This window comes from Furipterus horrens, unplaced genomic scaffold (genome assembly GCF_987537825.1).
Source record: "Furipterus horrens unplaced genomic scaffold, mFurHor1.1.pri manual_scaffold_4, whole genome shotgun sequence".
Classification (NCBI taxonomy): domain Eukaryota; kingdom Metazoa; phylum Chordata; class Mammalia; order Chiroptera; family Furipteridae; genus Furipterus; species Furipterus horrens.
The window spans coordinates 47,550,584-47,563,027 of record NW_028327174.1 but is presented as its reverse complement, the minus strand read 5'-3'; positions in this window follow the sequence as shown (position 1 = coordinate 47,563,027).

The following is a 12,444-nucleotide window of genomic DNA, read 5'->3' as shown; positions in this document are numbered from 1 at the left end:
TCATTTTCTTTCAGTGACGTTTTGGCATTTGGGTGATGTCTTAAAATTTGCTTTGAACCATTTATCTTTTTTGCAAACATTTAAAATAAGTTTTGAAGAAAAACTAGGTGGTGTGGTGTGGTCAAGCCTCACATCTTTGGTAGCACTGCCATGAAATATTTTCATATTTCTTGAAAGTAACAAATGTGTATTCCATATCTGGTTGGGGTACTGGTTAGGCCACATTTATAAAATAGCTAATGAATGTTACTGAATTAGAATCCAAACTTTTAAAACTTTGAAATACTTAAGAATGTATTAGAAAGTGCATGCTTTATGTTAAAAAACACATTGCTTTAACATTCCCCATTCTTGCTTTTTTCAGAGACTTATATTAATTTTGCATGTACGTAAATTTAATCAAAAACATTTTGTGGGGTTACAGTATTTATGAAGATTCAGTATTAACTTGACCTTTGAAAACTTGGTCCCTTTAACTTACTAGTCACATTGACCAATATTTTAGGCTGTAGTGATGCCTAGAATTTTGAGACTGAAAGTAGTTACTTATTATTTGAACATTCCAAAAGTTTTGTGCATTTTTTTTTTCCTGGTAATTACCACACTTTCTTTTTCATCTTTCTTTAAATGGTCACAGTGTGTACTGCTTGAATGTTCCATCCAAAAGGTGTAGCTTCAGAAGCACAGGGCTTGCCCATGGTCCATGAGACATTGTTTGAGGATGGAGTGCTATCTACTGAAACAATGCTCTTAAACAGATATGTAGTATGTAATATTTTCTAATAAATTCTTTTGATAAACAAAGTAGTGTCTAACATTTTATTAAGATTCCTGTGAAATGGACTTTTACCTCATTATAACTCCTTCCTCATTATAATTCTTTCCAAACATTTGTTGATGTACTTCCTGGATTTGCACCCAAGTAGCATCATAATTACATTAATGTCCAAGTTGTAAAGTAAGCTTAGAGTTAGCTATAAGCATCTATTTTATTAGAACTTTTTCCTAATTACATAATCAGTGTAAGAAATTAGAAGAACTTGAATAACAAAAAAATTAGTAAAGAAGAAATAACAAAAGGAGAAAAATCACTAATAATTCTGCCATTTAAAGGTGACAACTATTAACACTGATCAAATTGCACATAAATTGTTGTAACATCCTTTTCATTTAATGATGTATTGAGAAGTTGCAGTTTTAATAAAAATTATTCTACAGCATGATTTTTAATGGCTATATAGTATTCAATTACATAGATACTCCTTAACTTGAAACAGCCTTCTTTCTGTTGGATAAATTGTGTTTACTAATACAAGTAAATAAATTAGTAAAATATAAATTGTGCTAACATAAATAAGACTGGTGTAAACATCTGACTACATAAATTGTGCCCATTTCAGATATTTTTCTGGGGATTAATTCCTAGAAGTAGAATATTTTAGTCAATTAGTTTTTATTTCCCCATAAATTTAAAAATGTAATTATATACATACACTTGATATATACTTTCTAAAAAATTCAATTAGTGTAAAACTCTCATCATTTCTGGTTTTTCTATCCAGAGAGAACCATCAGAAAGATGTTTATTTATATTTCCAAACTCTTCAGCACATTTACAAAACTGCTTTTTGAGGTTCCAGGATAACTGGTTTCCCCAGCACTTAAATTATATTCTGTAAAGTGCATGAAGATATATGCTGTTGTCCGTGTTCTATTTTTTAATAGCTCTGTCATATTCTTCTGTTGGCTGTTAGAAACTGTTTCAATGAACATCCTTTGTGACTTATCTCTATGAAACTTGTATATGAGGTTACAATGAGTTTCAAGATATGTACATTTTAATTTGGATAAATGTTGCCAAATTGCTTTGCAAAAGGAGTACTAACTTATAGTCCCACCACAGTTCCTGAGTTTAATAATTTCACCTTTGATGTTGTGACTGAGCTTATAAAATCATTGTTGTTTGTACAGTCTTGATGGACATTCATCTCAGCAAACAATACACGTCTATTTTTTTGTCAGGAATTCTTAGGTTCCTCATGTATCAAGTTTATTCAACCCCCAGTCTTCAAAAACAATATTACAAAATTAACATTTACTAAGCTTGTAATATGTGCCAGGCACTCAAGCATTTTATGTTACCTTATTTGATCTATAAAGCCAAATCTAATAATTATCTTTGTTTTTGATGAAAAAGTTAAGATTCATAAAGCATTAACTGGGCTCTGGCCAGGTAGCTCAGTTGGTTAGAGCATCATCTGGATACGTCAAAGTTATGGGTTCAATTCCCGGTCAGGGCACATACAAGAAGCAACCAATGAATGCATTAATAAGTGGAACAACGAATTGATATTTCTCTCAAATCAGAAAGTAAATTTAAAAAATAAACTTAAAGGCATTAACTGAGTTAGTTACATAGCTACTTGGTGATATGATCAAGATTCAGACCCAGAGATGGTTGATGCCAAAGTCAGTTCTTGATTTGGGCTGTTTAACTGAGCTCACAGATGTAAACTTAACATTTATGTAACACATGGGAGTAATGGCTTAACTGAAAAGTGAAATATACTGGGAGCAGAGTGGAACTCACAACTGACTTTGCTGGGGGGATGGAGTAAGGAAAGGATATTCATCCTGTATCTAAGGAGGCCTCAGTTTTTTTCCTGGCTTAGGGGTATTAAGCCTTAAATCTTGAAGCCATCTTTCATGAATGCTTTGCTCTTCTCATTCCATCTCCATTTTCAAACAATTGCTGTTTCCTCTGTGTCATCTTACTTTGCAATTAAATGTCTTTAAGGTTCCCAGCAATGTTACTATCTGACCTCTGAGTAGTCTCAACTATTATTTAGATTCTGTACACACCGGTTCATCTTAGACACTACAGACTAATAATTCTCAATAGCATAGCTTTGGTCATGCTATTCTACATCAGTGATTTTCATCCTTGTTTATCTCGTGGGACACACTAAAATTCTGTGGCATACCAAAAAATATATATTTTTTGCTGATCTGACAAAAAATTAGGTATAATTTTGATTCATTCACGCACATCAGACAGCTATTGTGTTGGCTGTTGTCAGTTTTTTATTCAACAATCTTAGGGAAAAGAGGTCAGTGCACCTGACCATATACTCAGGTATTGCATGTTTCTAAAATTCTTGCAGCACACTGTTTGGAAATCGCTGTTCTACATCATTTATTCAACATACAGCACCAGCTTCTCTGTGCATGTGTGTGTGTGTTACACACTAAGGTAGAATTAGCAAGAATACTGTTCTTGCCCTCATGGAGCAATACAGTATGGTAGGAAAAAAAACAGCTATGCATTAAGTCCTCAGCATCATTGATAGGTTCTTGGAAACTGTCTTTAAGCACAATGATACATAAGGTAACCAGTTTCACCCTAGACTACTTGATATCAACAAGAGTAGTTTCTATGGCATATTTGTTGTCACAAACATTGCCAAACTTCTGAATAAAGACCCAAAACACTTATATTAAACATTGAAGTACGTGTAAGCTATAATACATTTAAGGAAGACTAATAACAAGATGACTTTCCAACTCATCCCAGACAGAATGCCCTTCCATTCATTGCAGGGCACAGCGCACACACAAGCTCACGCTGGGACAGTTTAGACAAGACTAAGTGTACATCTTTGGGATGTGGGAGAAAACGAGTCCTGGGAGAAAACCCACACAGATGTGTGGAGAACATGCAAACCACACACAGTGGCCCCTACTGGGAGTCAATTTTTCAACATAAAACAACATTGAATGAAATGACATTATTTGAAGAACTGTTGTATATTTATAACTGGTAACAGGGTACAACAAGAAGGACTACAGGGTGCTCCAAGAACTATGATAGGGTAATAGCACCTAAGGGCAGTCAATGAGAGTACCTGGGAGAGGTGAACCTTAAGCCAAGAGCTAAAAGATGAATAAAAACTAGGCAACAGATGAGTTGGCAGAGAGAGTAGCAGATACAAAAGGCCTGTGGCCAGAGAGCATGGCAACCCTAAGCCTAGAGTGATCATAATGAAGATTAGTCGGCGGCGGCGGCAGCCGTCCGTCTCGAGAGACGATGGTGTAGCTTCTTAAGAGTCTGTCTGCACCGCCGAGAATGGTTGTGCAGTCCGACTCAGGAGTGACACGGTGTCTGTCTCCTCCCGTGTTGAATCGACATCTTGCGATGACGCTGGAGTGTCCTCTCCAGTGAAGCTGAAGCTACAGAGCCTGGGCAGGGTGATATGGAGGGTCTGCTGTTGCCCATGCAGCAGACCCCCCCTCTCTTCGCAGCTGAAGGGTCCAAGGGAAAGACAAAGTCAATACAGCTTGGCTTCAGGTGCGCCGCAGGAGTTGCCGGTGTTGACTACAATGTCAAACCGCCTTAGGGACTCCGGCTCCGGATTTTCTGTCGGGGTTTACTCCCTTATTCCCCTGAAGAGGTATGCCGCAAGGCAGCGGAGGTTTTTTGGAATCAGAGTTTTCCTTCTCTGATGTGCCCTGACTGGAAGATCGAACCAGCGACACTTAGCTCGCAGGCCGACGCTCAATCCACTGAGCCAAACCAGCCAGGGAAATAATGAAGATTGGTGGCAATATATTATGCAAATAAAAGCTTTTAAGCAGAAAGTGTTTGACCAGATTTGTATTTTAAAAGATTACACTGCTCAAAACCATTAAAATGCTCAACCTTACAGTTAATGTAATAATTTGCTTTTATCAAACTATAATCAAAAAAATTTTTTTTAATCTGACGAGAGTGCCATAAGGAAACAGTATTGTTGAAAATGCAAATTTGTACAATTTTTCTGAAAGGTGACTTGAAAGTAAGTAGAAAGAGCCTTACAAAGGCCATATACTCTTTCCATGATATAAACATACTGGTCCACATTGTCCTTCCTGGATTTTATAATGGAAAATTGGAAGGGGGCCGTTAAACTGCTTCATTCATGTGAAGGTATTTTGAGCTATTTTAAATGTTTTCAGGTAGAAAAAAATAGAATAGCATTAAATGGAGAAAAATAGGACACAAACTACAATATTTGAACTTTATTTTTTAAGAAAAATTATTTACAAAAATACAAATTATTAATAGGGATTATTTCTGGATAGTAGAGGATTTTTCTCTGCTTTTCTTCGGCTTCCAAGTTTCCTACATAGAACAAGTTGTATGATCAGAAAAAAAAATTTAATTGCAGTCCTCTTTGCTTGGGGCGTGAGGGTGGAGGAAGGGCCTGGTGGCTTTGCTCTAGGCTGGAAAAAGAACCAACTTCCTTCCCACTCTTGCACCGGCCTAAAGTCTCAGCCTGAGCACCTGGCTGTGACAGGTGTAGATGGCTCCCCATGCAGCTCCCACGGGAAGACCTAGCCTCCTCTGGAAACTGAGTGCTCACGTGTAAGTAGTCAGCACGCACTGACTTATTTAGACGAGACTAACTGCACGTCTTTGGGATGTGGGAGGAAACCCACATAGACGTGTGGAGAACGTGGGAACCCCACACACACTGGCCCCGGCTGGGAATCGATTTAAAGGGAGTATACTTCCCAAACCATAACTAGCTTGAGCATATCCCCCCAATCCTGTGAGCACTAGAGAAGACAATCCGTTTGTGGTGGTTAAGCAGGGGTCTTGGCTTTAGAGCTTACGTAGAACTAGGGTATAGCTTTGTGACGTTGAGCTGGAGTGACCTAGATAGAAGGGCTGCTGCTCCCCTGCCTCGAGGCGTGAGATAATAGATGCTGTCAACAAAGGTTGCTGCCGCCAATCCAAAGCCAACAGGAGTACCCAGTCTGCGGAGTAATGAAAGGAGAAACTTTAGGTAAACAGTTTGTAAACCTGAGAAGAGCATCCTCAGAAGGAAAGAAAGTGCACTACAGGAGGAAAAGGTGAGGCCCGCTCATTTAAAATCCCCACCTATACCCCTGATCAATCAGAACTGGGCGATCTGATTGGCCGTTATGCAGCCATTCTGAGTAATCAGTATGGATGCAAATGAGGATGTAGCTGCACAGCTCTGATTGGACGAAGCAGGTCTTAGTCCGTTGGTTGAATATGGTGCCAGGAACTTATTTGTGAAGTTTGGCTCAGAGGGGAGGAATGAAGTGTAGGAGGCTTAGCAACTCTGGCTTTGCTCTGATATGCCATGTACTTGAAAGGCCTTTGGAAACAATGGCTGCTAGACTCTGATTATGAATTTGGGCCCTGTTAACCACAATAAATACTTTTTGGCAGGCATATTCCTTCTTGGGGTCAACAGTGTGAATAGCAAAATATCTTTATTTCCTTGGATAATTTCTGCTCTTAAAATCTGGACTGGTTTTTCCACCGTCTCCTCTTGGATAATGATGGGACTACAACTTATTTGTCCAGTGATTTGCAATCTAGCTCATATTTAGGGTTGCAGAAATAGCTCTGACTGGGCTCACCCCAGACCAATTAGTGTCTTTGGGTATGGGATAGTTTTAAATCTCCCAGGTGGAGGCTAATGTGCAAGCAAGATGCAAACCACAATCAACTTTTTAGAGCCCCTGTACATCACAGCTGTTTTGTTAGAAAAACAATTAGATCACAGCTTGCCTTCAAACCATTTGGATTCTATCCTGCTCTCTCAGAAGCAGCAGCTGCTCCTGAGAATTTGACCCCTACCCTTTTTTTAAACCTTGTTTTCAAGTCCTAATCTACTTTATTTGGGGTTAAGAACCCACTAAGTAGAGAGATGAGGTCTTGAACATTTCCAGGGTGTTTACACTGAAGTTCCAGGGTGCAATCAGACTCTAAAAGGGATGTCAGGCTGTGTATGCTTAATTCAACAGGTTTTTATTTACACACTTGCCTAAAGGAATTATAGGCACTTCTAAAATTACCATTATAAATGGCTTCTTCTAAATCATCATTTCAAGCAGCCTTTTTTACACTTTAATAGCTGACGTGCCCTCCTTAGCTTTAGCAAGTACAATTTGATTACCAATTGTTGAGTGTTGCTTACTGGCTCCGTGCCAGTATTTTATTCACACTATCCCCTAATTCTCCCAACAACCCTGAAGGTAGGTTATATTACCAACTTCATTTTACAGAAGAAATGAGGAGTGAAGTGAAGCTGCTTACCCAAGACCACTCAGCTAGTCAGTGGACAAGTCAGACCTCACAGGTGGGCCTGAGTCGAAAGCCGATTCCTGTAACCACTTCACAGTGCTGCCTCTCCGCTCTTCTCCAGGTCTGCCCAGCTGTGTGTGCCGCACAGTTACTCCTCCTCACTCAACCTACCTGGGCAGTATGGGCACCAGAGCAGCTCGGCCATATTGCTATACCCATGCCCTTCTCCAGAGTACATGAAATTCTCATGATCACTTAACAGCCAACTATGGTAACAGACCAGTCACCTATCTAGTCTCTTAGGTAAGAGACTGATGTTAGTGTGTCTGCACTTTAAGCTGTGCTTTCTGTATCAGACTGTGGCAGATTTCAGCTTTTTTTTTCTCCCTCACTAAGCTATTATTTTAACAAATCATGCCAATTTGCAAAGGGTGTACAACTCAACTCAGAGGGTTGCATGTTCCCAGACAAGGGTGCCCCATTGCCCTGCAAGAGGGTCAACCTTAAAATTAGTGTTATCTTTCAGTTCAGCTGTAAAGAGGGCATGATATCTGAAGATTCAAACCAGTAAGTCCTCTCTATAGCAAAGGCTAAATGTTTCGCCAGCAGTTTAGGGAACTCAAAGAGTCTAGCCCAGGGATTCTGAAGCTCCTCTCAACCAGGTCTGGTTCAACCTATTGTTACCTTTGATTTTCAGACTACACTTCGTGGAGACCATTAGGCTTTTTGGTGGGTGAGTCCTTTCTCTGCTTTAGCGATGCTTAACTCACTCTGCTCTTCTCTGAAATTCTGTCAAGAGCTTTACTTCTGTGCGTTTTGTTTATGTGTGTGGAGTGTTTATAGCTTTGATCTTTCACTATTTAACCCCTGCACCAGTTAATTTATAATCTCCTCTATTCTTGAGTGAGATTTCTCTAGACTCAGTCTCTTGCCACTATTAGGCCTGTCAAATTTCCATTGGCCTTTAAAGTCTCTACTTTAAAAGACATTTTTTTCTTTCTACATGAAGCCCTTCCTACTTTGCCTTCCCTGCCCGTCAATCAAAGGAAGCCTGTCACACGTGGAACTCCCCAAACACTTTCTAATTCTTATGGCTTTTGTTTTGCCATATTGGGTAGCACTTGTAAGCTTATCTTAGCCTCAGAGCAGGGCTGTCTCCTTAACCTTCCATGCACATAGCAGAGTTACTCCATCAATACTGCAAGCTGAATGAGACTTTAAAAAAAGATTTTACTTATTTTTAGAAAGAGGGGGAGGGAGGAAGGGAGAAAAACAACAATGTGCCAGAGATAGCTCAGTTGCCTCTCACACATCCCCAACTGGGGACCTGGCCTGCAACCCAGGCATGTGCTCTGACTGGTAATCGAACTGGCGACCTTCTGGTTTGCAGGCTGGCACTCAATCCACTGAGCCACACCAGCCAGGGTTGAATAAGATTTAAGGGAGATATAAAGAGGAAAAAAATCCTATTAACATCCTAAAAATGTTTTAAGAGGAACAACTATGACCAAAAGAGTCAGCTAACAGTTGTTTACACTATATACCAGAATGGATACTAGTTTATTGGAAACTGTGGTTTCAGTTTATTATAAACTTCTGCCTTAGAAATGTTCCTTTGTTAAGGAAACTCCTAAAAAGTTTTGCTGACTCTTAAGTGTTGAGTGATGCCAAATTAATAAACAAAATACTTGGGAAATAAATCTGAAGAATTATGGAAAATCTTAAAAGGACAACAAAACGCACAGGAAGAAAATACGTAATAGAACAATGGAGCAAATACAAAAACAAAGACTGGCACTCAAAACAGGCATCATGTGTGTATGTACTAGCAGTCTGACTCCCCATGGAAAGAATTCTCCTAATTATTCTGTATAATTAGGCTTTGTGCGCTGGTTAAATAGTTCCCATTATCAATACTTGCCATATAACCTGAGTCGAGGTACCTACTATTCTAAACCCTCTTTATCCCACTTATAAAATGTCAACTATAAAACAATAAAATTTAAAAAAAGCAAAAAAACTGTTACATTGGGTTGTTGTGAAGACTGAGACATACATGTAAAAGGCTTAACACAGGACTAAGAGAGGAAAGTGCTTAGCAAATGTAGTGACCAGCATACTTAAGAGTTTGGAAACAATTTAAATGGCCATCAGTAAAGGGTCTAGTTAAATAAATCATGGCACACCCATAAAATGGAGATCGTATCAATGAGAAGATCTTAAGATCTTCAATTTTTAAAAAACTGCACCAGTTTATGTTATGAAATATTTGGTGTAAAAATGAGAAAATACTCGAATTGCTTGTAGGTAATCAATACCAGAGATGTACTTCAGAAACACAAACGGTTACCTGGCAAGTGCGGGTGGGAGCGAGGCTTTTCATTGACCACCTCTTGAACTTTTTGATTCTTGAATTGCATGGTTATATGACCTACTCACAACTTTCTTTTTAAAAATTACCTTTTGAACATGTACATGTATCCAATGTAGACTGTATGTCACAGTGAAATCCACCGGAACCAGGACTTAACGACCACTTTCTCTCTTAATATTGAAGTGTGCAGCAGGTCCTCGAGTAACATTATTTTGTTCAGCGTTTTACGATGAGATGCTGTAGGAACTCAACTCTCGTTTTTATGTTAGCCTCTGGTAAAATTGGTTTCGTTATACACGTCGTTTCGCCACAGTTCCAAGAACCTACTGACGACGTTAAGTGAGGATATACTGCTGTCTCATCAGAGATGAATCTGCTCACCTACGTACGTGCAATGTGCCTTAGCCGTTTTTATACACAGTATAGTCCTGGACTTCATTTTTACAGTAGAAGCACTTGCTCCTTTTCTTAATGAAATGAGGATACAGGAAGGCAACTAAAGATTCACAAATAGCAAGGCAGCGGAAAACGTCCACAATGGATGTAATGTAATTAGAAGGTAGCACCATCTTCATTTGTTTTGCGGCCTTGGGAGAAAGTAAAATTCTGAGTATCCCACTTACTGTCTTATGTACTCTGAAGAGAGATAAATATGAGTGATTGACAAGCTAAATTTTCCCTTGGATAGATACTGGTTTTTTTCTTATCTTATTACTATGTGACCAAAGCGACTCCAGCATGAAGCGCCAGGCGCCCCACGTGGCCAACCCCGTAGCTGTGCTCCTCCTTTTTCGCAGCTTATTTTGTGATTAAAAATAAAAACTCCTTCTCATGCTTCCTTTGGTGGTAATACTTCAATCACAGTGATTAAAGATCAGGACAGAAGTCACTTATCCAAAACATTCTCATTTTAAAAATCATTTTTATTGTCATTTTATGGTTAAAAAAACATACATGGCATGACTATAAAGTAATGAGACAAGTTTTCATGTGTGGCTTGAATTGCCAAGTCTCATTAGTGTATAGTCACATCCTGTCTCGAGCTTGGAAGAAAAATATGCCTTGGCTATATGATTATCAATTTTGTTACTTAAAATTTATTGAGTGCCAACAGAGCACTAGGCACATATATAACACAGAATTGTACAGTCTCTATGTTGTAGACTATATTATTTACATAGATTTCTTAAAGATAACATTAAAGCATGTATTTACAGAACTTTAGACAAAAATAACAATACTGGAAATCAGCAAGTTTCTGTCTAGCGAGGAGCACCTTTTCATGAGTGAGAGGGTTATGCAGAACTTGTGCACGAGCACTTCAATTCCATTACCCAGCAAGTCCATGTTCCGTTACAGAGTTCTATAAAGCTAGAAGAAGAAAGACCTAAGTGGGAAGCCATACTTGGTTTCGTTAGGTCAAATACACTTAGAAAATTCTCTGCGGAGACCAATGCTTCAAGAAACTACAGACATATTTACATATTATAGCACAAAAGCTAGAACTATGGCATGCAATTCCAATGAGGTGGTAGAATGGTGAATATGAAAATCATTTTTCTAAACCTAGAGTTTCTTCTCTCTTGTATTAACAATTACCAGAGCAGTTTCTTAGTTTGCAAAGAAACATGTACCTTTAAAACAAACACCGATGTTACACAAAATTACTGATGTTACACAAAATTATGTTAGAAAAACTCAAAGAGATTTTTAGGTAAATACAATGAATAGAAAGTTCTCCAATTGACATCAACCATTGGGAACCTTTTAAGTTTTGGGGTTTGAGAATCACATCTCTGGTGTGTTGGTTGGCAGTCCTAATTTTGGGAGGTGAGCCAAGAATAAACCCCACAGCCCTAGGAAGTCGTTGTGACTAATGTTGGACAAAAAGTTTCTTAAGCATTCATTAGTACATGATAGAGTGCATTGCTGAGAAGCCCCTTACAGGGAGAAAGTAGATTTAGACTTTCCTTTGCTACTAGTTGGATCAAAACAACAAAAAATAAAAAATTCCAAACTAACGCCCTTTTACTCTAAGAAGCTGCTCCCAAATTCAAGTTGACTCTTTGGCTGCATTGTGGTTCTGAATGAATGTTGTCAGAGAGACACAGTATCAAACAACAATCTGGGTTGGCTTTGCAGTCTAACAAATGGAAAATAAATACTCTCAATTTCCCACTTATCTCATGCAAGTTTGTCATGTAAAGGACCTCTCTTATCTGTTCTCTATTTAATGTAATATGAATCAACATATATCAAATAGGTGACTGGACCATGCCTTCAGCTGAATTTAAGATTCTCTCTGTTTTCAAAGAATGTCTTAACCATACTCAGAAATGAAGGACTCAAGAAAATGTTCAGTCTTTTATTTAAAAACTATAAACAGTCACCAAAGTAAATAAAGCCATTCTATAACATAAACTGTTAGGTCTATATTTTTTACTGCACATCCTAAGGACACAGCAGAAATGGTGGTTGGGAGGCCTTCCACATTTTTGGATGCTAATAGAACAGGCAGTAGGCAGTTATAAATGGATACATGTCACGCTGAGGGGAGAAAAGACAATTTAAGGAAGTGAGCAGTTTGTGAGCAGGAATGTGGTACAGTATTAAGAATGGAAGAATAATACAATAAAATTCCACACTATATTAAGATAGAAAAAGTAGTGAAGAAAATATCATACCTGCACATAATGCATATATAACACAGGAGAAAACCTGTATAAAATTCCATGTATTTAAACCAATTTACAAATACAAAAAATTCTGTCCAAGCTCTGAGCTTGTACATGACAAATGTTTACAGTGGATACATGTTAGGGAAAAAAAAAAAAAAACCAACAAACAAAAAAACAAAACAAAACAAAACCCTTCAAATAGTTTTTCTTCTACAAAAATGACATGAGATATATTATTCCATACTCTTTTAGCCAGCAAAATGAGTTCTACAAGGTGTATAATACAAAAG